At 36.8% G+C, this 26,436-nt stretch overlaps 1 protein-coding gene across 1 annotated transcript in view; it reads left to right on the top strand.

The window, feature by feature from the left end:
• THSD7B (thrombospondin type 1 domain containing 7B) overlaps positions 1–26,436 on the top strand; it is a 927,497-nt gene that overhangs the window by 715,835 nt on the left and 185,226 nt on the right.

Genomic DNA, 26,436 nt, shown 5'->3' with positions numbered 1-26,436 from the left:
CAGGGAAAAGAATTTATGAAAATGGAACATGTAGTGGTTTGAATGTAGACCTATCTGGATCTGTCTAGATTCTGGCTCCCCACCCTTGGGATTACAGGGACTAACATTTAAGCCTCCCAAGTCTGAGAAACCAAACCAGAAAGATAACTGAGTAGAATACCGAATAATTCTGGGGAGAAAAATTAATCATGTTAGCTGTGTAATGCTAAATAGAGATAGAGAAGTACTAAGAGAAAGAAAACTGAATAGAAATAGCTTTGTAATGTAAAAGTGAAATGTGAACATTCTGAATTCAATATGTGATCCTCTTTGTATGAATTATTATCAGTCATTTGTAATGCACATTATTCAGAACATTGGAAAAATCTTTCCTGACTTATTTCTTAATTAAAAGTAATGAGCATTTTAGTTTTTATATAATTTATATCATTTACATGTCACAAAATTCCCATAATTCTGTTGGCCTTAATCATCAGATAAGTTTGGTGTGCTTAAATACAATCACATTGCATCCCTTCTCTCCAGCAGATGTTGTAAAAGAAACTATCACAGCTGGGGGAAACTGATATGCAAAAGTGTAAAGCTTGGCAGAGAAAAGATTAATTTTCTGTACTTAATGCCCTTGATTCTTGAAAACTTTAAACTTTTTTCACAGTAAGGCCAGTGATTTCATTGTCTGGTGGGCAGTGGACAGATGATAACGTTCTGCTCTATTTTAATTTATGATGAACCAAAGAGGACCGGTTATTTCTCTAACGAGTTTGTAAGAGATGCTTCGATGCTGAAACATTAGCTGCATCCTTTGGACTACTATGATGGGGAAGTGAGAAGTATTTTTAACAATTTGCTAAAATTAGCACCATTAGAGTGAATGAAGCACTAAAATATCCATACCAGATGTTTCAAATGGTTAGATTTGGGGGAAAACACACAATTAATTTACATTTTAGTACTAAGTACAAATTTTAATTTACTCTGATTAACTACTTTATAGCCCATCTAGAAGACCATTTGAAGGAGTTATGGAAAAGCTATAAAAGAAGTTGTACTCGAGATATGACACTTTATTGGCATAGAAGCAGAAGAGTTTTATGCCCAATGCCCATATTGCTTAGAAGGTTCAAGTTTCACTTGCCCAGAACCTATTATTGAATTACAGACTTGGAATCAATATGGGAAGCAGATTAACTCACTTAATTACAACAATTTGCACCAAGGTTTAATCTCTTCACAGACCAGGTAAATGTTCTAATCCATGACCATATACTTTATCCTTAGTGTACTTGCTGAGCAAAAGGATAAACAGATTTCTTGTTACAAATTATTATAAAAGAGACTGGACAAGTGGAAATGGGTGATTGAGCTCCTCAGCTTTCCCATGGATGAAAACAAACAAACAAAAAACATTGGGAAGTATGAATGCTGTTGAAATAGCATGTTCAAAAATCTTAATGTAACACCTGGCATGTAATGATAGGTAGCCATTATTATTAATCACGATGCTGGTAAGGGTGCTGAAAGAAGAGTATTGGAAACTCCATAATGTTACAAATTTTCTTCAAGCCCAAACCATTATAAGCTAGTGGGGCTCTGGCCAGCTCTCAGTTACAGAATACATTATTTGGACTAGTCACTGTTTGCTAACAGCTGTTAATTTTAAAAATTAGTTGTCGAGATTTTGCAATTAGAATTTTCTGCATTGAAATTTGGATTCCTAATATTCCTTTAAAAATCAGAATGTCTGCCACACTTCAGCTGAATCTGAGAATGTCTATGGTCTTTAGACAGAATATACTAATATAATGGCCATCTTCCCTCCGTCTTCCCCCAGTTCTTCTCCTTCCTTCCCTCCTTTCCTTCCTTCCTTCCTTCCTTCCTTCCTTCCTTCCTTCCTTCCCTCCTCCCTCCCTCCCTCCCTCCCTCCCTTCCTTCCTTCCTCCTTCCTTCCTTCCTTCCTTCCTTCCTTCCTTCCTTCCTCTCTCTCTCTCTCTCCTCTCTCTCTCTCTCTCTCTCTCTCTCTTTCTTTCTTTCTTTCGACAGAGTCTCACTTCATCACTCAGGCTGGAATGCAATGGCACAATCTCAGCTCACTACAAAGTCCACCTCCCAGGTTCAAGTGATTCTTCTGTCTCAGCCTCCCAAGTAGTTGGGATTACAGATGCCTGCCACCATGCCTGGCTAATTTTTTTATATTTTTAATAGAGATAGGGTTTTGCTGTGTTGTCCAGGCTGGTCTTGAAGTCCTGACCTCAGGTGACCCACCAGCCTTGGCCCCCCAAACTGCTGTGATTATAGGTGTAAGCCACCGCACCTGGTCAGCTCTTCCTATTTTGAAGTCAAACATCAAAAGCCAGGCTCATCCCTTAATATTTGTGATTTGGAGAGGGAATTCAAATACACATCCACATTTCATATGTTTAAATAATTAAGTTATAAACCACGCCAACAAACTGTTATGTAAAATATATTTTATCCTTCTACCTGGACCAATATATCTTCATAACTACCCAGAAGCCTAAGTTCAAATTTATGATTCTCAAAGTTCTGGGGTGGCACGTGATGCCATAGGAAGAGCCCATCTTCACACTGTGTTTTGCATTCCTGCTTGTTCATCCCTACTCTGTCCCAGAAACCCCAATCTACTTGGATAAGTTCTGTCCACTGCCATCTCCTCAGGTCTAGAGGTCATCACATGGGAAGAGGGTGCAGTCCTCAGCCTCAGGAGGATAAATCTGGAAAAAAGGCTTATGCAAGTCCTCGAAGCAATTCAAACCCATTTTGGGGAGAACTTTGGGGTCCAGAGCTTGTGACACAGGATTTAGGTGCAGGCTCCAAATGGCATGTCCCCTAGACCCTGCAGCTTCTTCACTGTGGGGAGAGATGTGGCTGGACAAGGGCCAGAAAATGTTCTTCTGTGCTGAGGGCAAAAGCCAAAAGGCAGTACTGCGGGTGACCATTTATAATGAAACTTGTTCTATTGTTTTTTTATGGTTGCTTCAAGAAACTGTTCCTAATTTCTTTTCTATTTAAATTGAAATAATTTAATGAACTTTCCACAAATCTCATATTCTGGCATGAAGACAAGCAGTTAATATTCATGAGCAGCTACCATGTAACAAACGCAGCACTGTAATATGAACAAGAGGAAGATGACTAACGAAAGGTCTTAAACTCCAACACCTGCAGATCGTAGGCATGTGACATAAATGGGTAAAATAATTTCCATCTGTGATCTAAGCCCTTTCCACTTTCTTAAAACCCACCACATTATTTTTCATGGTATAATTTTTGATAGAGACTTGAATTCCAAGAATAATATTTTCATCCTACCGAAGTGTATGTTCAATGTATTTGTACATATGTTTACCATACCATTCATAATTCCTCTATATAAACACAGCTTTCAAATTACTCCTCAATTTTATGATGTTTGGTTACTATAGTTTTTCCAGAAATTTACTTTGTGTGCCATTAATCAGCCATTTCCCTGGATTCTTTTCTGCTTATTCCTATTCGCATTTAAGTCATTAGACCTGGAGGAAACCGATTGAATGGTTTCAGCTTTTACTTGTCAAAGTCCACTCCCTTTGGTTTCCCTTTTCTCTAGTTTTTTTCTAGCTTTACCAGTGGCACTTTCTATCCCCAGTATCCCAATATAGAGACCACATAGTCAACTGAACTTGACTAAGAAGTATGGGAATGCTAGATGTCTCACAAGAAGTGCTTCTTTATTTTCTTGTTAGCTCTCTTTTAGTTTAAACATCTGAATCATAACACAGACACATCAGGTGGCAGTCAAGATTTTAAAAGAGCAAATTATGCTTTCTTGGTCTATATTTTTATTTGCCCCAGTCAGTGAGTTTCTCAATTATGGTGTTAGAGCACAGTTACAAGGGCCTAGGCATGGAATCCTAGGACTTGGTAAAACCCCGTCTCTACTAAAAATACAAAAATTAGTCAGGCGTGGTGGCACTCACCTGTAATTCCAGCTACTCGGGAGGCTGAGGCAGGAGAATCCGTTGAACCCAGGAGGTGGAGGTTGCAGAGAGCTGAGATGTATTTATAGATAACTGATTTTCAATAAAAACACCAATAACATACATTGGGGAAAGGATACCATTTTCATTAAATATCACTGGGAAAACTGGATATTCATATGCTGAAAAAATTAATCCAGACCCCTATCTCTCACCATATATGAAAATCAATCAGAGATGGATTAAAGACTTAGACATAAAACTAGAAACTGTGAAACCACTATGAGAAAGCATAGGGAAAACACTTCAGGACATTCGTCTAGGCAAAGATTTTATGAGTAACACCTCAAAAGCACAGGCAAAAAGAAAAAAAAAACTCTATTATACTAAAAAGTTTCTGCACAGATAACAATCAGCAGAGTGAAGAGACAACCTGCAGAATGGTGAAAACAATTTCAAACTATTTATTCAACAGGATGCTATAATGATATCCAGTATATACAAGGAACTCAAACAACTCAACAGGATAAAAACAAAAACAAAAACAACTAGTCACATTAAAAAGCATGCAAGAAACAGGAGTAAACATGTATTAAAAGAAGTCATATAAATGGCTTACCAACTATATGAAAAAATACTCAACATTAATAATTATTGAGAAAATGCAAAAGTACAGTATCATCCTCCTCTAATTAGAATGGATATTATTAAAAAGAGAAAAACAATAGATGCTTGTAAAAACACAAAGAAAAGGGATCTCTTCTAGACTGTTGGTGGAAATGTAATTTAGTAAAGCAACTCTGGAAAATGGTATGGAGATTTCTAAAATAACTAAAAATATAAACACAATATAACCCAGCACTCTCACTACTGGGTATTTATCCAAAGGAAAGAAATCAGTATATAAAAATGATCTCAGCACCCCCATGTTTATTGCAGCACCATTCACAATAGCAAAGATATGGAATCGACCTAGATGTTTATTAACAGATGATCAATAAAGAAAATGTAGTATATACACACAATACATATATGTTATTCAGCCATAAAAAATAATAACATCATGTCATTTGAAGCAATATCTATGTAACTGGAGGTCCTTATGTGAAGTGAAATAAGCCAAGCACAAAAACACAAATACTGCATGTTCTTACTCATATGTGGGATCTAAAATAGCATAGCTCATGGAAGTAGAGTTGACTGGTCATCACCAGAGGCTGAGAAGTGTGTGGGGATGTGGAGGATAAAGACAGGTTGGTTAGTGGATACAAAAAGCAATTTAAGAGAATAAATAAGTTCTAATGTTTAATAAGAGAGTAGAATGACTATAGTTAACATTGTATTGTATAGTTCAAAAAAAGCTAGAAGAGAGAATTTGAAAGTTTCCAAACACCTAGAAATGATAAATACTCGAGGCAATGGATACCCTAAATACCCTGACTTATTACACATTCTATGCATGTAACAAAATGTGTTATATGTATCCCATAAATAAATACAAACATTATATATCAATTTTCAAAGGGCCTTAAGAAATACCTTAAAAGTGAAAAGTCAAAAGACGCCCCAAATTGAATGTATGTCTAAGTACATATGAACAAAGACTGTAATATGACTGTTAGCAATATACATGGAAAGTAAATTACATCAGTCAAGCACATTGAGGTCACTGGCCTGTCTGAAAAGAGTTTCTTTCTTTCTGAAGTTTAAGTACAAGAATATCCAGTTCTAGAGAAACTTACACTTGGACAGATTTACAAAGAGCTAAGAGAAGAAGTGAATAGAAATGGGATATAAATCCATTTAAATGATTTATTAACATTACAATAATGGCTATCATTGATCAAGGATTAGTATATGCCACAGATTGCAGTATGTAGCTTTTGTGTATTATTTTCTCATATAAGATAGAAACTATTTTCATAATTTGTGATAAGGATGTTGGGATTCTGAGAGTTTAATCTTGCTGAGGATTCAAACAAATAAATGACTAAGAATTTTAAGGCTGGCGTGCAATAGCACAATCTCAGCCCACTGCAACCTCTACCTCCTGGGTTCAAGGGATTCTCCTGCCTCAGCCTCCCAAGTAGCTGGGATTACAGGCGAGTGCCACCACGCCAAGCTAATTTTTGTATTTTTAGTAGAGACGGGGTTTTACCATGTTGACCAGGCTGCTTTTGAACTGCTGACCTCAGGTGATTTCACCCATCTCGACCTCCCAAAGTACTGGGATTACAGGCATGAGCCACCATGCCCAGCCATGATTATTACTTTTATTCCACTATGGTATGGGAAGATACTGGACATGATCTTGATTTGTTGATATTTGTTTAGTGTTTAACATATGGTCTATCCTGGAGAACATTCCATGTGGTGATGAGAAGAATGTGTATTCTATAGGTGTTGGATGAAATGTTCTGTAGGTCTATTTGTTTCTAAAGTCCAGTTTATATGCAATGTTTCTTTGTTAGTTTTCTGTCTAGATGATCTCTCTAATACTGAGAGTGGGTGTTGACATATCCAGCTATTATTGTGTTGCAGTCTGTCTCTGCCTGTAGATCTAATGTTTAATTTATAAATCTTGGTCCTCTGGTGTTGAGTGTATACATGTTTACAATTATATCTTCTTGCTGAATTTATCCTTTACCATTGTATATGACTGTTTTTCTTTCTTCTTACTGGTTTTAATTTACAATCTGTGTTATCCTATGTAAAGATAGCTACTCATTTTTGGCTTCTGTTTGCATATAATATCTTTTTCCATTCCTTTACTTTAAGTGTATATTTATCTTTACAGGTAACATGAATTTCTTGTAAGCAACATATAATTGAGTCATGTCCTTTTATCCATTCAGCCAGCTTATGTCTTTTAAGTGTAAATTTTAATTTATTTACACTCAAGATTATTATTTTTATTGATTATTATTTATATTATTTATATATTTATTCCTTTCATTTTATTAACTGATTTCTGGTAGTTTTGTTTAGTCTTTGTTTCTTTCTCTCTTATAGTTTATCACTGCAGTTTGGTGGGTTTTTATAGTGATAACATTTGAGTTCTTTATCTTTCTCATTTGTGTATTTGCTTTACCAGTGGGTTTAGTACTTTTGTGTGTCTGCATGATGGTAGATACTGTTTTTTCACTTCTAGGTGTAGGACTCTCTTAAGCATTTCTGGTATGGCTGATCTAATAGCGATGAATTTCCTCAGCTTGGCTTGTCCAGGAAAGACTTATTTTTAATCCTTCATTTATGAAAGTTAACTTTGCTGGGTACAGAATTCTTGACTAATAGTTTGTTTTTTTGTTTTTTTTTTTCCAGCATTTTGAATATATCGTCCTATTCTTTCTTGCCCAGTAAGGTTTCTATTGAGGAATATGCTGTTAGTCTAATGGAGATGCCCTTATAAGTAGCTATATGCTGTTCTCTTGCTTTTTGTAGAATTCTCTTTTTTTCTTTGACATTTGAGACTGTGACTATAATGAGCCATGGTGAAGATCTTTTTAAATTCTATCTATTTGGGCATCTCTAAACTTCCTCTATCTGGATGTCTAAATCTCTTCTTAGACTTGGGAAGTTTTCATCTATTATTTTGTTACATAGGTTTTCTATCCCTTTTGTTTACTTTTCATTTGCTAAAACAGCAAAAATTCAATCTGTGGTGTCCCATATATCATGTAGACTTTATTCATTCTTTTTTAATTTTCATCTGTTATTTTGAAAGACTTATCTTAATATTCTGAAATTCTTTTGTCTGATTGAGTTTGTTGTTGAAGATTTCAGATGTATTTTGCATTTCATTGACTGAATTCTTCAGTCCAAAAATTTCTTTCTGTTTGTTTTTTCTTGTTATCCACCTCTGGTAAATTTCTCGTTCAATTGTTTTTCTTTTGATTTTCTTGTATTGTTTATCTCAGTTGTCCTATAGCTCACTGAGTTTCTTTAATATGATTATTTTAGATTCTTTTTCAAAAATTTCATATTTTTTTCCATTGGAATCTCTTGCAGAAGAATTATTGCATTTTTTGAGGTGTTATGTTCTCTTACTTTTTCATGTTTCTTGTTTCCTTACATTGATATCTGTGCCTGTGGTGTAAGAGTCACTTCTTCTAATTTTTTGAATTCTCTTTAATAGGGTAGGACACTTTCCTGAAGCTGTATCTATGGTGTCAATTGTGTTGGGCACTTTGGCTTTGATCCTGTGTGCATAGTATAGTTTTCATATGATTTATTTCACTGTGAACAGCGTCAGTAGTATCTGTGATTTGCTCAGTGGTTTATGTTGGTTGGTAGTGGAGTCTGTGGTGAAAATTTGCTGGTGACAGGGATGTCAGGTAGGCCAACCCTTGGACCCTAATGGTGGCAGTGGTGCCTGTCCTTTGCCCCAGGGAAGCATATACATATGCTGGCACTGATGTTGGAAAGTCCAGACAGGCTTATCTTTGGGCCTCCAGGCAACTTGCTCAAATGCTAGGAATGGCAGCAGTGGGCGTGGGTAGGTGGACAGGTTTTTGGGCTCCTGGGACGTGGGCATGGCACAGACAATGGCAGCACAGTGGCAGGACAACCCTATCTCCCAAGTGGTCTACACCAGTGTTAGTGGTGGCTGCAATGGGCTAGGAAGGCCACTCTGCAGGCCCACATGTGGTGTATGCAGATGGGTGCCTGCTCCCATGGTAGTGGAATGTGAGATAGGCCTGCTGTTCAGCCACCAGGAGGAGTGCTTAGGTGTCAGTGGTGGTGGGTTGTGCCAGGTAATTCCCAGGCTCCCAGATAGTATGCTTGGGTCCTGTGGAGCTGGGCTTGGTGGGCCTGTCCTCTGGCTTCCCAGTGGTGCATGCAGGTGCTGGCTGTGGTAGACAGGGGTGGGGTCATCTTCAGGTCCCTGTCAGACTGCTCAGATTGGAGCAGCAGCAGTTGCTGGGGAAAGTGGGGTTCCTTTCTCTGGGAGCAGCTTTAGGCAGACAGCTGGGGACCACATGCTTTGGCCCCAGTTGGTGGCTGCAAGCAGGTAGCCTTTCCTCAGTACGCTTGCAAAAAGCACAGAAGCTCAGCTTCTCTGGGGATAGTGGGGATTGCTGCCAATGGTTCATGTTTTTGCCCTGGTAGCAGCATCTAGAAATGGTGCCTGGCTGCAGGCAGGGAATATCTGTAGGACTTCAGAGATACAAAGTTGCAGGGGCTGTTGAGATGCTGGCAGTATGTAGTAGTCTGATGAGGGTTAAGGCTTCAAACTGATGCTGTGCTGTAGCTGCTTAGGACTCAGAGTTTTGTGGGACTCAGCATGAGCTCTCTCTGTAACAATGCTGGTGCATAATCTCCAGGCAGATCTTTATGTTAGTCTCAGGGTCCATGAAGGTCAGGGGGTCTCCCACGGCTAGGACTGCAGGAGTTCACAGTGGGAATGTGGACTGCTTGGGTCTTTCATTTACCCTTTTCCTGCAATGGGAAGCTCTCCAAGCACTCAACAAAATCTGGTTGAGCAGGCTGCCTCACTTCTCTCTCATTCCTTGCCTTAGGTGTTTCCTGTCACTTCTCTCTTGAATCCCTGTCTCCTCTCCTAGGCAATCTATTCAAAGTGTGATTATCTACTCACTGTTTTGACTCTTCTTTGTAGACAGGTGAATACTAGATGCCTCTAGGCAGCCGTCTTGAAGCCCCGCTTATAGAAAATCTCCTTTGTCATTTGCGATAAGAACACGGTATTAGACTACCATTATTGATTATAGAAATAATATATTCAATATTTTGAAATAATATATTTCAGTATTTACAAAACGTTTGTGGTCAAGTTATATTATAAAGTTTTGAAAAACTCATTTCGATTTATAGTACATTATGATAATTTGAAATGCCAACATAAGACATCTATCAAAGTACCCATACAGGCCTCACCAATTTATATAATTTAATAAAAAACTAGCTATAAGTATTAGATTATTTTATTAAATTTGCATGTAGAATGTTCCATATTTTTGGCAATTACATTGAAGTTCCATCTTTATTGAGAAAAGATGAGATTTTTCACTTTTGATTAAACTAAATTGCATGTTTCAAGAACCGTCCAATTAATTATAACTCAAATAGAGATTTTTCATTAGTGTTTGGAAGAGGCTAAATTTAAGTGCGTTAATAAATTAACAGGATTAAAATTTTACCCATGTGATGGGCTACTGGAATTCTCTAGACTTTTTTAAAAAGACAACCTTGTAAATCTTTGAAATCAAATCAGAATTTTAAAACAATTTCTCCCAGAAGCACGACGTGCTATGTACTTCTGCTATGTTTGTGTCTCCTCCAGATTTCTTGTTGAAACCTAATCCTCAATGCAACCATATTAAGAGACAAGGCCTCTTGCGAGGTCATTAGGTCTTTGTAAGAGGTGTTGGGGTGGGAGTGAGTTCACCCTTTTGTCTTTTCTGCCATGTGAAGATACAACATTTGTCCCCTCTGGAGAAAATAACTTTTAAGCTGCCATTTTGGAAGCAGAGAACAACCTTTATCAGACACCAGACCTACTAGTACCATGATCTTGGACTTCCCTGCCTCCAGAAAAGTGAGAAATAAATTTCTATTTTTTAAATTGCCCAGTCTCAGGTATTTTGTTATACTAGTACAAACATACTAAGACTTATGCATACAATTCTTAGTTAAGACATATGCATGCAAATCCTAGTTACATGTCAAAACACTGAAACTTTCTTTATCCCATGACTTTTGCGGCTCATACAGGAATATCGGGTTTTGATGTTTTCGTTTTATATCTATGACAGTTGTAAAATTCTGTCTGGGCATTAGATAAGGTTATTAGCTAGACACTTTCTGGGTCGAATTATTATGGATAACATCTTCTCTAAGATTACTTTTAGAAAGTTGTCATCTGATGTTAAATAAAAAGTAACCCTGGAAATCAGGGTGAGCAAGCTGCTTCTACAAAGTACCAAATAGAAAATATTTTAGGCTTTGCAGGCCCCATGATCTTTGTAATGATTACTTAGCTCTGTTGTGGTATTGCAAAAGCAGCCATGAACAATAAAGAAATGAATAAACATGGCTGTGTTCTAATAAAATGTTATTTATAAAAACAGACATTAGACTGGATTTTGCCTTTGGGATATAGTTTGCCAACCCACATCCCCTTCCCCAGTAAGATATTAAAGATTGGAGAATACATAAATATAATAGCAGACCCTACTAGCATTTTCATATATCCAAGGAGTCTCAGGAATGATGCTTATAATATTAAATGGTGTTCTCTCCTTGGGCTGTTGGAAATAACATTCTATAAGAGTTTAGCTGCCTGGCCGTGGTGGCTCACGCCTGTAATTCCAGCACTTTAGGAGGCTGAGGCGGGTGGATCATGAGGTCAGGAGATCGAGACCATCCTGGCTAACACGATGAAACCCCGTCTCTACTAAAAATACAAAAAAAAGTTAGCCAGGCATGGTGGCGGGTGCCTGTAGTTCCAGCTACTCGGGAGGCTGAGGCAGGAGAATGGCATAAACCCGGGAGTTGGAGATTACAGTGAGCCGAGATAGCACCACTGCACTCCAGCCTGGGTGACAGAGCAAGACTCTTGTCTCAAAAAAAAGAGTTTAGCTGTAGGTTAATTTCAAGTGCATAAAAACTGTTGACTACTCTAATTATTAGAAGAGGCCAACTTTTCAACTGTATTTTGCATGTTCACCAAGAAACTAATTTGCATTCTAAGAATAAATGTAATTGCATAAATTCTCAGGTTCAAATAATTTCTAGAAACACAGGATTAAACAAAATTAAATTTGTTTATTTACTGTAGAACTTTATAAAACTTCTGATATACTTATGTGCCCTGTGGGTCTCCAATGGGTGGTGCAGGGTGAATATGGTAGAGCATATTTTGTTTCCTAAGGTTATAACCAGTCGTACCTGACAACACACTGCTTCCTGCCACCAGCAGGGGCTTCTGGGTCTTTGTGCTTTCTCCTGCCCAGAAAGCCTCTCTCCCATTTTCTACTTGTTAGAATCATCCTACAGGCTCGGCTCCACTGTTACTTTTATAAAACCTTCCCTAGCTTCATTGACTGAAATTAATTGTCCCCACCTCAGTGCTTCTAAAAATCCATCTACAAAGAAATAAAATAAAATAAATAAACAGGCAATAATAGAGTTCAATGAAGTAGGTGGTTACGATTAAACTTATTTAAACCTAAAGTTACGATTAAACTTATTTACTCGTAAAACCCCTACTAAGTAATCACAGAGTAATCACAGAAAGTATAGTACGTGAAACATAGTTTGAAAAATACTTGTATAGTTATTCCTGGGCTTGGATATGCCTGACAGTATTCTTAAATATGACTGGCCATCTGGCAGTAGCATTCCCAGCTTGAAAGGCTCAATAGTCACCTAAAGAAAACTGTTTTTTTGTTTGTTTTTCTTTTTTTTTTTTTTCCTTTGAGCTACCATTTAGGATTTATTATTAGTATTGCTTTTCCTTTTTTAGTGTGTACTCATCAGAACCATCGTTTCTGCACTGATTGTGTTCCAACATCTCACCTTGTTCCAGAGCAAAGAAAAGGACAGACAAGGGTGAGAGAAAAGGCAGGAAGTGGGTGGGAGATCCAGATGCCCAATACAGCATAGGACCTCTGAAATGCAGATGAATTGCTCTTCAACCCCTGGGACATAAAAACATTGCAAGGTGCTTGACTTTTAGGAAAAAACTTAATAAGAGGGAAAGAGTGAGACATCACTAAGTGATCGAAGTCATGATCAAAAGTCATGAGGGTATGTTCTGTCTCACTTGGGACTGAGATGTGTTCTCAATAGGATGCCTTGGGACCTACAGCTCGTCATTCCTTGGTTCTCTGCTTCCTTTAACTGCCATTTATTCTGGTGTTTTGGTGGCTCTCCCACTCGAGGGAATTATAGAATTAACAGTTCGAACTAATGAGCAGAATGTTCTACCTGCGTTATCTGTTTTAATTCTTGTTTACCCTATGAGGACCATACTACTACCATGCCTTTTTTATAAATGAAGAAGGTAATTTTTCAGGGAGATTTAAGTAATTACTGAAAGTTACATAACTAATAAGTCATGGATCTAGGACTAAAACCCAAGGGAGCTTGTCTTCAGAGTCTTAGGTAATACCTCTTCATAACCATCCAGTGCATGAAGGAGCATAAGCTACTAATTCCACATGGAATGTTTATTAATTGAAGATGCTGGGCCCTGTGCCAGGAGCAATGGTTTCAGAAGTTAAAATGGCCTGACTCTTACCCTAAAGGCACTTCCACACCACCTACTTCATTGAACTCTATTATTGCCTGTTTATTTTATTTTATTTTATTTTATTTCTTTGTAGATGGATTTTTAGAAGCACTGAGGTGGTGACAATTAATTTCAGTCAATGAAGCTAGGGAAGGTTTTATAAAAGTAACAGTGGAGCTGAGCCTGTAGGATGATTCTAACAAGTAGAAAATGGGAGAGAGGCTTTCTGGGCAGGAGAAAGCACAAAGACCCAGAAGCCCCTGCTGGTGGCAGAAAGCAGTGTGTTGTCAGGTACGACTGGTTATAACCTTAGGAATCATTTTGGAGACAGAATTTACAGGCTGTGTTCATGGATAGAAACTTGAAGCAGCAAGAGCTAAAGAAGAATCATTTTTCAAGCTTGGATGGCTGGTAGGATGCTAACACCATTAGTGGACAGAGAACACCTTGAGAGCTGGACACGATGCGATTAGTTCCAGACATGCTTGGTTTGAGGTTTCTTAAGGTGTTTAGCTGCAGATTTCCAATCAATACTTGGATACTTAAATTTGAAACCTAGTAAAATGCTCAATACCAGCCAGACTGCATTGGAACTAAAAAGGTGAACTATTTCAACTGATATTAGCTTTTATAATATGTGAGAAGTAACTTATTTCTAATACTTAAAGTATACTGTAAAATAAATATTATTTAATTAGCTATTAAGGTATTCATATGTATATGCACACATGTATACCAATATGCACATTATATTTATACACCTATATATTTAAAACCAATGTATATATGATATATGTAATATATATTACATGTATTGTATTTTGAAGAATATATGTGTCTTTTATGAAAAAAGGCACTTTGAATTTCAACTCATTGATATGGAAGCAGGTTTTCTTAATCTTTAAGATTGGTCCTACCTATAATTTTATCAACTGCTCACAATAAAAAACATAGAATTATCAATGATTGATGATGAAATTAGAAGTAGAGGTTCTAGTGACCCGAAAGATGGTGTTTTCACAATTTTCTTCCCTCACTGTCTTTCTCTCCCTTCCACATGTGCGCATGCATACAGCACAGTGTACTCAAAATCACCTATCTTCTAAGATGAAGCAGCTAAGTCATCCTCTATCAATTTTTGGGGAATGAAATATTCACTTGTATCTTGCCTGAAAGAAGAATTACAAGTCAGTCTAAGATTGAATCTGAAATTACCAAATGTTAGAGGAGAAAGAACTATGTTCATTGGGTAGTCCTGCCTATCCTGTAGGATGAGCCACAGAAAGAGTATATGACTTTCCCAGTTTGATGGGGGGCAAATCTGTAACTAGCATGAAGTCTCCAGGATCCCTACTGCTGTATGCATTCTGGCCACCTCAGTTCTCAGATTTTAGGGATAAAGTTGAAATTTCATCCATGCCAACATAATTTTCCACCCTTGTTAATTTTCTATACTTCCTGACTAAAAGAATAACAATATTTTTTTTCTAGGTTGTCTGTTATGCTAACAAATAGAAATGACATAGCAGTGGACAATTTGATCTGTTGTCTCCCCTTCTTAAGAAATGTTGGGCTGGGTGTGGTGGCTTACACCTGTAATACTAGCACTTTGGGAGGCTGAGGCTGGCAGATCACAAGGTCAGGAGTTCGAGACCATCTTGGCCAACATGGTGAAACCTCATCCCACTAAAACACAAAAAATTTGCCGGTGTGGTGGTGCATGCCTGTAGTCCTCGCTACTCAGGAGGCTGAGGCAGGGGATTGCTTGAACTTGGTAGGCAGAGGCAGAGATTGCAGTGAGCCAAGTTCGTGCCACTGCACTCCAGCCTGGCGACAGAGTGAGACTCCGTCTCAAAAAAAAAAAAAAAAAAAACAGCAACAACTATATATATATATATATCAGCTTACCCAATCTCATAACAAGTAGAACTGAGTTAAGTTTTTTCTTTGATGTTTGCCAATTTAGTCTTATTGATATAAATTGTTTTGGTTTGGATTTTAGTTTTAAGAATTGCATTCATTGAATTAAAATCAAATCCATAGTTGCAAGTTTCTTATAGTAGCCTTTAAAATCACTGTTGAGTCACTCTGTAAATGATGTGACCCAGATTAATTATAATTTGAATGATTAAAAAGAAAATCCTGGATCAGGACCCAGCATTATTCCTAATGTGCACACACACAAATACACATTCTAAATATATCCTCAGTATAGAATATTTTTATGTTTCATTGGCCTGAAATCACTGACCATATTTCAAACCACTGGTAGGTTAAAGAAAAAGCCTCTCCTTCCTTTACTCTCTTTTTTCCCCCATCTCTGCGTGAACATCACGGATTGTGAAGTCTGTGGAACAATATTCTGTTTTTTATGCGTGTGTGGTGTTATGTAGAAAAAACACTTGAGCAACTCAAGAACAATAGATATTCATTAGAAAAATCCATCAGAGAAATCAATGGTAATGTGAGTTTCACTGAGGAAAAATGCAAATACTTTGAACATACCATATGATCAGAGTAATCACCAGGTTAGCAGGGATGATGACATAAACTGTGTTAAAGTGAGTATAGCTAAGGCTTGGGCATTTCCTAACCATTAGTAATTGGCCACTGGAATTCATTAAGCATACAAAAGACACCTCTTAAGTCTCAAGTAAGAGCAAGCAGCTTTTGGTCGTGCTAGACAAGATGGTGACTTTTCAGAACTTCTTTTTGATGGTATAAAATCCAATGTGAAAGTGTTAATTATGTTTTTACATTGATGACACTTCCCTGTTTAAATACACAAAGACCATATTTTTAAAAAATGTATTCCTAATGATGTTGGAAAGTGAGATAAGTTAAATATTTTCATAGGGTGCAACTGGAGCTTTAAAAATTAAATTTTTCTTTTTTTAATTAGATATTATTTTTAGAGGCAGTTTTAGGTTCACAGCAAAATTGAGCAGAAGGTACAGAGATTTCCCATATAGCCTCAGCCCCTACACATACATCATGGCCTACGCTACTGTCAACATCCCCCATCAGAGTGCTACATTTTTTACAGTTGGTGAAACTACAATGACACACATTATCAGACAAAATCTGTAGTTTACATTAGGGTTCACTCTTGGTGTTATTTATTTTTGTCACTTAGCAATGCCAGCTGAAGCATTGTTATAGAGAAAGTGGTAACTTTGCTAATCCTGTATATGAAAGTTTATCGCACTAGGGTCTGAGGGTCCCGGGGATAATGGACATAGTCTAGAAAGTCCGTAAAAATCTTAAAAAATCTTTGTCTTAAAAAATCTTTGCATGTATGCATTAATTAGTATATTTTAATTACAAAGACAATTGTTAGAAAACGAAATTTAAGCATATTCTGGATTATCCAAATAACCAGTTTTTATCCCAACATGGTTTTTCAAAACCTTCATTTACATTTGTGTTTTTGGTCACATTAGTAACAAACAATCACTTGAAAGGTTTATTTTAAAATCTGAATCTGAGTTCCATAGACTAATGAAGGTTTATAGAGTTATTTATGAGACCCCGTATTTTTAGATTAGAGACACATTGACCCAAGGTGGAGTAATTTCCGTGTGCATAATGACACTGCGCAATAAAACTATAACCTCTTAACCAAACGAAGACTGGATTTTCAGTTAACTCTTGAAGAAAACCCTTCTCCCTAACATACACACAGCTGTGTATATACAAAAGAAATAGTGGCTTTTTCCCCCTTACCTAGATTTGAAATGAGGGAAAGGTGAAGAGGGATAAAATGAAAGTAAATTGACCTTTCTGAATTGATCATGGAAAAGACTATCAGGAATTATACGTGTGGCCAACGTTTTTGATAGTACTATTACTATGTTTTTGATAGTACTATTTCTGAGTTTGGCCATTAATCTGGTTTTATGTAACACAAACTAGAAAAAATATATTAAATCAAGTCAAGTGCTTAGTTGCATTTATATGATACCAAGTCACATAGTTAACTTTTACTCCCTTCATCTCAATATTTTTAGCTAAATGGACTAGTATTCTGTCATCATGTGGAGACAGGTTTAGATTAGGGTTGGCCCAAAGGCTGAGTGTTTGACAAATGTCTTCATACCAGGATGCTAGAAGCCAGTTTGCTATGTTGGCCACAACTTTGAGCCAAGACCTGTTTCATGCTACATAGGTTGAAATCATTCCAGTTCCTTTTAAAAAGATTTATGCCTTCTCCACTATTAGTGTCAACTGAAAGAAAATTAAACCATTTAAGAGGACAAATTGAGGAAAAAATTTCTGGAAAGAAATGAATTAAATTGTTCCTAGTTTAGTGTATAACTCCAACAGTTTCTAGATTGTTTCTAGTATTTGATATGTTATGATTTTCTGATTTTATTAAACCATCAGTGATGTGTTGGTCTTTGAAAAATGTAGAGCAATCCTTTTATTTTTTTTCTTGAAGAATACTACTTCTAATCTGGTTTTGGTTTGAGTTAGTCTTTGCATCTCAATAAGGAAGATGAGCAATTTCTTGATTAGCTCTATTTTCAACTAAATTCATTCTTTACAGTTTTACATTTAACCCTAAACTCCTTTTCTGCTTCTTTAGGCTACAGTACTGCAAAGCAAGGGAAATGAAACTCCATTTGCCTACTTTCAGAAAAGTTCCAAACACAGTTAGGGAAAGCTGGCTTACTACCATTTTATAACTACAAAATGACAAATTTAAGTTTTGAAACTACTTTTTCTTTCCATCTTAAACCTGTTTTCCAGATTCAACATCCCTGCCCACTTATTATCAATTATATACATGTGCCTGCTAGGAGTCTTTTACTATGCCTCTCCTATTTAGGCTTATTAACCTCCACACCTCTACTTTTGCATCAACTATGCCAACTCTAGAGGAGAAATCATCTCAATTGAAACAAGTTGTACTGTGGTAGAAGTGGGTAATAACTGGTAGATGTAGTATTCTCATCTGCCCACAATAATTTTCCTTGCCAAAGAAACATCTGTAATTCAAGGTTAGTAAAGAGGAGGTAGATGGGTTTAATGAAAAGAGCTTGAGCTTTAGAATCAAGAAGACTTGTGTAGACATTCTGGGCCTCATTTATTCCTACTCTATAAAAAGGTATAAAACAGTGGTTACTTTCTAGGAATTCTGCCATGATTGAATTAGATGATTTATCTAAAGCACAACACGTAGTATTTGGCATAAATTAGTAGTTAATAAATAACACAAGAACTTAGCACTTAAAACATGATACAATTTCAAGTACTATGGCAAGAAACAAACAAAAAAAATCTCTGGACGGGGCATGGTGGCTCACCCCTATAATCCCAGCACTTGGGGAGGCTGACACGGAAATTACCTGAGGTCAGGGATTCAAGATCAACCTGGCCAACATGGTGAAACCCTGTCTCTACTAAAAATACAAAAAATTAGCTGGGCGTGGTGGTGGGTGCCTATAATCCCAGCTACTTGGGAGGCTGAGGTGGGAGAATTGCTTGAACCTGGGAGGAGGAGGTTGCAGGGAGCCAAAATTGCACATTGCACCATTGCACTCCAGCCTGGGCGACAGAGTGACATTCTCTCTTTCTCAAAAAAAAAAAAAGAAAAAAAAAAGAAAAGAAAAGTATTTTTGGACAGCAGTTCTTTGTTATTGTTTTAATATGTTCTCCATAGTATTCCTTGAATCTTTTCCAGAAAGAGATTTATAAGAAGTTAGATACTGCATTTAGTGAAGACTTTTCTTTATAGTTTTAACAATTGCTTTTTCTAACCCTTTGTAGAGTGGGTTTTATTATTTTGGCCACAAAGAGGCAGGTTAAATGTCAGCAAGAGATTAACTTTATTATATGTAATCCAAGAACATTCTGAGGCTAATGACCTGCAGCTCTGTCTTCTGTTGTCCTAAGAGCCAAGTCCTCCTACTCCCTGCCTGCACTCCTCACTTTACACACTAGTACAGTGACACAAGAGAGGACATTTATGGCACACAACTTCCACCACAAGGAAAGTCTATTATCATCTTCAAGTAAAAGAATGCCTGGTGGTAAAGGTCAGCTCATGAGTCCAATTTTACCTTTGGTTTATGGACTGGAGAGAAACAAAACTGCACGGATATAAGCCAAGTTGCTGACAACGTTTAAGTCTGCAGTCTTCTAAAATGTAGATGAGAGAAAGGCAGCATAATGTAAATGTGTTATCTCCTGCTCCTAATTTCTTTATTTAATTTTTTATTCTTTCATTTTGATCAGATGTAGTTTAAGAAGAGTGATGCCAATCCTCAGGGGAAATGTACCTAGCACTGGATATGATACCCTTTGTGTCATTTGGAAAATGATGCTGTCTATACCTCAGTTTAAATCTTCACATCTCATAGTACATTACCTATTTTTATATGAAATCAGCTGCTTCATAATTAAATTTGGTGCATGACATTTTTGAATGTAAAATTTTACTAGTAAATAAATTGAACAATAGCATATCATTTTCCTAGGAAATCAATCTTCTTGCCTCTTGATTAATCAAACTGCATGAAAGGAGAGCATTCATTATTAAATTTTAAAGCTGTGGTTAAGAGAAAGTTACTAATTTAATCTTTCATGTTGAAAATAGCTTAAAATTTATTAGTCTGCTTCACAGCCTTATTAATGGAGCATAGTATGCTGAATGAAATAAATGGACTCTTCTCTGCTGATCAGACCCCCTCTATTTCTTTAACATCTTCATTTTTGTAAATGAGTACAGTAGATCAAGATTCATAAGATTCAGGAGAACAGACTGTATCAATTAAAAAAAATTCCTTGGAATTTACTACTTTTAAAAAAAGTTGGTATTTATTGCCAGATTTTCTTCTTATATATTTCTTTCTGAGAGTCGAGGACAGAAAAAAAGAAAATAAAGATGGTAGTTAGCTGAGATCCTGTACCCTAGTCAGAAATGAGCCCGTGATCATGTGATGCACGGACATTTCTGTGTTCCGTTTTCTTGCCCTTTGTAAGGATCTATTCTAGCAAGCAGAACCAACATGGCAATCTCTTATCTCTTAGGAAGCATTTATTAAACTCACCAGACCATCTCTGCCTACCACACTCTTACTGAATGTTTTTATTACCTTACATGTACTTTTAACTTATTCAGCTTCATTTTGCTTCCATAACCATTTTCCCGCCACCATTTTTTATATCAACTTCCCTGACTTTGTAACGATGGCCCTTTGTGATCTGATGCTATGCCTCTATGGATACCCCTCTCCTAGTCATCTAGAATTACATGCAAACGTCTTTTCTTTCCCACAAACAGTACACTTTCATTCTCATTCTGTCAGCTCAATCCATGTATCCATTCTCTACCTCTGTAACTCCTATGCATGCTTTAATACCCGTATTTTGTATCACCTTCTCTAAGAATGCTGCCTTGATCACCATCTCCACCCCACACCACACACAGTGCTACTTTGCATTTCATGGCATGCTGGGATTCCTTTTCTCACTCATTACTTACCACAGTCGAATTGTTTGTTGCTTGTCTGTTTCTCCCTATAGTAGGTAGAATCCTTTGCACAGTGCTAAGTATTGTATATTCAAAATGTTATTTCAACCAATTTGGATTTTTTTTTTCCAGTTAGTGGTTCCAGATGAAAATGCAAAGTAACTTTAATAAATATACTATTTCAAATTAAATAATACCCAGGAAAAACTGGTAGGTTTAATATTTTCTATAGCCTGGCAATAAGGCAATAGGCCCTTTGCCTTTTCTTCTTTCTGTTCCTTAAAAGCAGCTATCTTCTGATCTCTAGCTGTTATAGCCACTTTACCCATATAGCCACTTTGCCCACCTGAACCCTTTTCTCTTGTTGGTATTGGAAGAAAATTAGATCTTAACTCCCTCAATCCATCACCCATAGTAATTCCAAAATACAGGGAAGTCTTTACTGGAGTTTACACCCTCAGTCTTTATGGAAGTGTTCTTCTCTATACAAATAGCCACTTCCAAGGGTAAAATTTCATCACCCCAAGGATTATCTTGGGAGGGACTCTAGAATGAGTAAGTTAGTAATTTAAAAGACCCAACACTCATCTCTCATTAGCCATCCAAGAGCCTGCTGACTGACAGGTCCCAAGTATCCAACTGCCTCTCAACCTCTCCAAATGCCCCCTTATCACATACATTTCTGAGCAGTGAGTGGTTACACAACAAAAAGGGACTGTTTACGTGATTCTTTTCCAAACAAAGAAGTTCTGCTCCAATAGAAGAGCTTTGATATTTGTACTGGGACAAAATATATGCCTCTTAACTTTTCAATGGCATATTCTGCCAAAACTAACCATCAAAACTCCAGTTCTACCCCCTGGCAAGTTCACCATATTTATTGGCCAATTTTACTTTCTACAATTAATACAGAATTTTTATTTTTCATATTACGAAAATAAAAGTCAAAAATTTTATTTCTAGTGAATCACATCTCAATTTAGACTCAATTATTGGAGTCTTTATCCGTTTTACTGAGTTTTTAAAATAGTATGTGCTCCAAATCACAGTCACAAAAATTTAAGAGAGAAAAATTTAAAATTGGTGAGTGTACTTTGAGCCATCCTTTGAAATTCTGCAAGTACAGATATATCAAAGAAAGTCATATTTTTAAATCTACCAAAGACTTACAAGCTCAGTTAATGAGCCGTCTCATTTTGCAAGCGATGAGTAGATTCCAGGCCCAGTGCTCTTAGCTGACTTTCCTCAGGTTTCCTATGGCCAAAGACTGATAGATTTGGACTACAGCTGGCCTTCTGATGACCAGATTAATGTACTTTTCCCTCCAGCCAATCCAGCACTTTCCACATTTTAAGGATAAATGTAAAATCTAGGCATGTTAATATGTGCTCTTATCTCAAATTTTGTCCACTCCCAATAATAGGCCTATTTTCTACCTCTTTTGAGTCCTTTTTGTTTTGTGTGGATTTTTTAGACTCCCAAATATATAGCCAGCTTTTATTATGTGCAGATTTCTCTCATACGGCGAGCTCTTTTAAGTTATTACCAGTATAATTACCATTGCATCAATAATTTCTCTCCTTCAAGTGCACTGTTTAAAAACCACGGGCAATATTTGCTCTCTTTTGGCAGCATAAATTTCTGACCAATTTATTTATAAGATAAACTCTTATAATTGGAAGGATTCTAAAGTGATCATTATGTTGTAAATACCTCATGAGTAGAGGCAGTTTACAGAATGGATTTAATTTCTTCCCATAGAGTTGTGACTTCTCATTAACTTTTTTCATAAAGATAATTTTTAATTCAATCACGTTTTTTTGAGTGCCTATCATGTGCCTGGTCTTAGGGATATGGAAATTCACATACACAGAGGTTACCCTTGAAGAGTTCCAATCATCTCATTCCTATAGTCTGCTAGGGTCAGCAAATTGCAGACGTGGTAGGCAAATGTGATTATTTGTATGTCCATTCTTTCTATTGTGCAGAGAATAGTCATAATTTTTATTTGGTCCTCTAAGGGATTGTAATTCAAAACTGGGTAAATAAATACTACTAATTCAGCCTAACCTTTTCCTAAATTGTTATATGCAGGCAAAGACTTCCAGAAAGATTGGTAGTTACTTTTTTAGGCTTCTAATGAGTGAAACTCTACATAGTCACACATACAACACACACACAACACACACACACACACACGCACACACATTAGATCTCACTTTAATCCTCTTATTAAAGAAGATAACATTCTGTTGATTAACATTGATGGTAAGATAACTTTTAATATAATTATTTTTTCTTTCAACTACAGTCTGGCAAAATAATTGTAGACCTTAAAACATTTCACATGACCCTAATTTTTTCAACTGGGTAGTAAACTGTGTAGGTCTTCTCTGAAATCTGTATTATCTATGATGATTTTAGCCTAATTCCCCCTCTGCCTTGTTTTGAGGCTAGACCCACATCCAAATGTACCAATTGCATACAAACTTTCCAAGATAGAATATAGCCAAATTAAGAATATATATATGTATCAAAAATATAATTATACATATGTGTGTATATGTGTGTGTGTGTGTGTGTGTATTTCCTCCATGAAGAATTTCCTCTGGCACATGGATAAAAATACTTCATTTCTTTAAAAACATCTCTGATAGCAGTATAACTTAATTTCAACTGGCAGACTGTTAAGTAAAATTACCCTCATGAAATAAAAGCATTATTAAATGACAGGAGGCATTCTTAACTTGTTCATTGACTCCCATTTTTAAAGTCACACATATGCAACTTTAAGAGAGTAAACTAATATTGGTTTTCATGGAGTCCTGGTTTCTTTTAAGGCTCAAAAACCCCAAGGAAATATTTTTTCTACTAAAATGAAGCAAAATGTAACCTTCCTGCTGAGAACTTATATTAGGTGATCATTTACTTTCCTCGCAATGCTGGACACTAAACACCATACAAGGACTTGTAGCACCTCAGCATGCTGACTCTTACTACCACTGCATTTTAAGTAATCCAAGGTATATGGAATTTTCTCGTATATAAAATGGTAGTACAACAGCTAATAAATTTGGTGACTTGGAAATATGTTCAGGTAAGTGTGAAATTAAATTAATTTATGGATTGTTGTATCTTCTATTTTTCTTCCTTAAGGATGTATTTATTGAACCCCCCACCACGTGCTAGGTTACCGTGCTAAGATACACATGCTAAGATACCGTATTAGGCACAAGAAAGAAAAGATGAATTAAGACTGTTTAGGTCAGTATATCACATCTCTATAGAAGGGACAGTAAAGTCTTTTTTTTTTTTTTTAATGTGGAAAGTATATTACCATGATTTAGACAATTGAATTGATTTCATAATCAAGTAGTTCTGAAACATTGGCCATGCATCTTACTTCTTAATTCCCTATCCTTAAATGAAAGCATCTGACCTGGTGACTTTATATATCTTCTTAATGATCTAGAACAACTTCACCCACCAATCCTAACCTAAGCTTCAGAGCTTACTGACCAGTGAACCTTCTTTGGATCTATTGGGTGGGGGTATTTTATTGTTGTTGAAGAGAGAATGGAATCCGGGGGTAGGGGAGCTCTAAATTGTTTGTTGGTTGTGTTGTAATCACCCATGGCAATCCTTCATTGAGTAAGAAACAGAGAAAGGGAGAAGGGGTAGGAATTGGCCTTTTGGACTAATTATAAGGGGGAGAGAGGTATTATATCCTGACAACATTATCTTCATGGTAGCCCTTGCAAAACCCTAAGAGAGCAGAGGCCTAAATGAGGGTGAGCTGCCTCATGCTAAAGAAAAGAATACCTCCCCACTTTTTGCAGGAATCCCATGGAGACCTTTGGAAGATCAGAGGTAGGTTGCTCCTTTGCCATGAATACGGGCATTGTCAACAGGACTATTAGCAGGGGCAATGCTGAGGCTCCCTCAGGAAGTGGGCAAGGAAGTACTGGATCTCCCATATATAATCGTGATGGAGAGCCTAGCTTCCAAGCATCTGTGGGCCCCTGTTCATAACCACTAGGAAACTGAGGGTACGCTGTGTGCCTCTTGCAGGAGAAGGGTAAGTGTGATAGTCTCTTGTGAGTAGATGAGGCAAGATCAGAAAAATCTCAATTATTGGTGAAATGTGACCAGTTACATTTAGTGAAGTGCAGAGGACATTTACTTCTTCGATCTATTCTATTACAGGGTCCAGTTCCTCTTTTAGTCTCAATGGTTCATTGTAAACATAAAATAGTATACAGATTGCGGGGACTTGTCTAACCTGCAGAATTCTGAGAAATTTTAAATATATCTTGGTACTTACAGAAAAAAATGTGTATGGATATTTTCAGCCTGGCTAAAGCCCTAATACCATCATATCAATGCTTGCATAAGAAACAATAACAAAATAATTTCCCCATTGCAACATTTCATTATGTTCCCATTCCTCGAATTTTGTACCTACTCCCAATTTTGCTTTGGGTGATCTATCTCAGCTACTACTTTTGATCTCTTGACATCTATGGCAAAGAGTACTAGCCTTTCAACACTGAAAGGTTTTCATGAGATTCATCTGAATCTTTATCTCTAAAAAGCATTGAATTGCTTAAGTTCTCACCAATGCCTATCAATGGATAGGAGCCATGACAATACTGAAGCTCCTTCAATTGGCTTCGTGAACAGAGCTATCAACAATGGGGAACATGAGCTGGAGCAGAAGAGGACAGACTGAGAAATAACATATGGTGACTGTAGCTGAAAGCCAAATGCATGAGTGCACACACATACACACCGGAGGACTATTAGGAATTCTCGGAGGAGAAACACATCTCATGAGGGCAGGCAATAAAGTGTAATCTGGAATCAATAAGGAGCATATTGAAACTATATAAGTCCTGGAGGAAAACATAAAGATAAAATAGTCTAAATTAAAAGGAATGCAGCTTAGAAGAAATATAGGATGATAAAGGACTATAGCAGTATGTAATCCCTGACAATACAGGAAAAAACAAAACCGTATGTTTCAAGACACCCCACTGTTTATGCATGGAGTTCAGACAAAAACCCCCCAATTCCAATCAAAGGCTCCTCTTTCCTTGAAAAACCATCACTATTGAAATCCCGACCTAATTAAAATACCCACTTTGATATCTAAGAATAAAGAACTGAATATTGAATAATGAAACCTATCTGAGTGCATAAGATTAAATGATATTGGAACAGCTCAAGCGAAGTATAAAAGTTGAATGTAAGATTCAATCTACCATAGGAAAAATAAAATTAAATCAATTATTTGGATAATTCAGAAACATGCTTTTGACTCAGTAGCAAAGATCTAGACATTTTAGACATGCATAGTCAGGCTAATGGCCCTGCTGTCATTGCAATTTAACATGTGCCACAGTTTGTTCTAAAATTTAGCCTTTCCAGTGCCTAGAGAGTTGATACACCAAAAAAGAAAATGAGGCAAATTAGGAAGGTCTAAATTATAAGTCAGGCACACTTATGTTTTACTTTCCAGCCCTATCACTTACCACCAGTACAACCCTGACAGTCATTTAACGCTCTGTGAAGCTATCTTTTAAATCTGTAAAATGAACATACTAATATGTATTTCAAGTGTTTCTGTGAGAATCAAATGAACTGATATGTATGCAGCTCCCAATATGGAATCTGACATTCAGTAAGCACTCTGGAGTATATTTCATTTTGTTTATATACATGTTGTA

The sequence above is a fragment of the Trachypithecus francoisi genome, unplaced genomic scaffold, assembly GCF_009764315.1.
Source record: "Trachypithecus francoisi isolate TF-2019V2 unplaced genomic scaffold, Tfra_2.0 Lachesis_group13, whole genome shotgun sequence".
NCBI classification, from domain to species: Eukaryota; Metazoa; Chordata; class Mammalia; order Primates; family Cercopithecidae; genus Trachypithecus; species Trachypithecus francoisi.
This window is presented reverse-complemented; position numbering and strand designations above follow the sequence as displayed.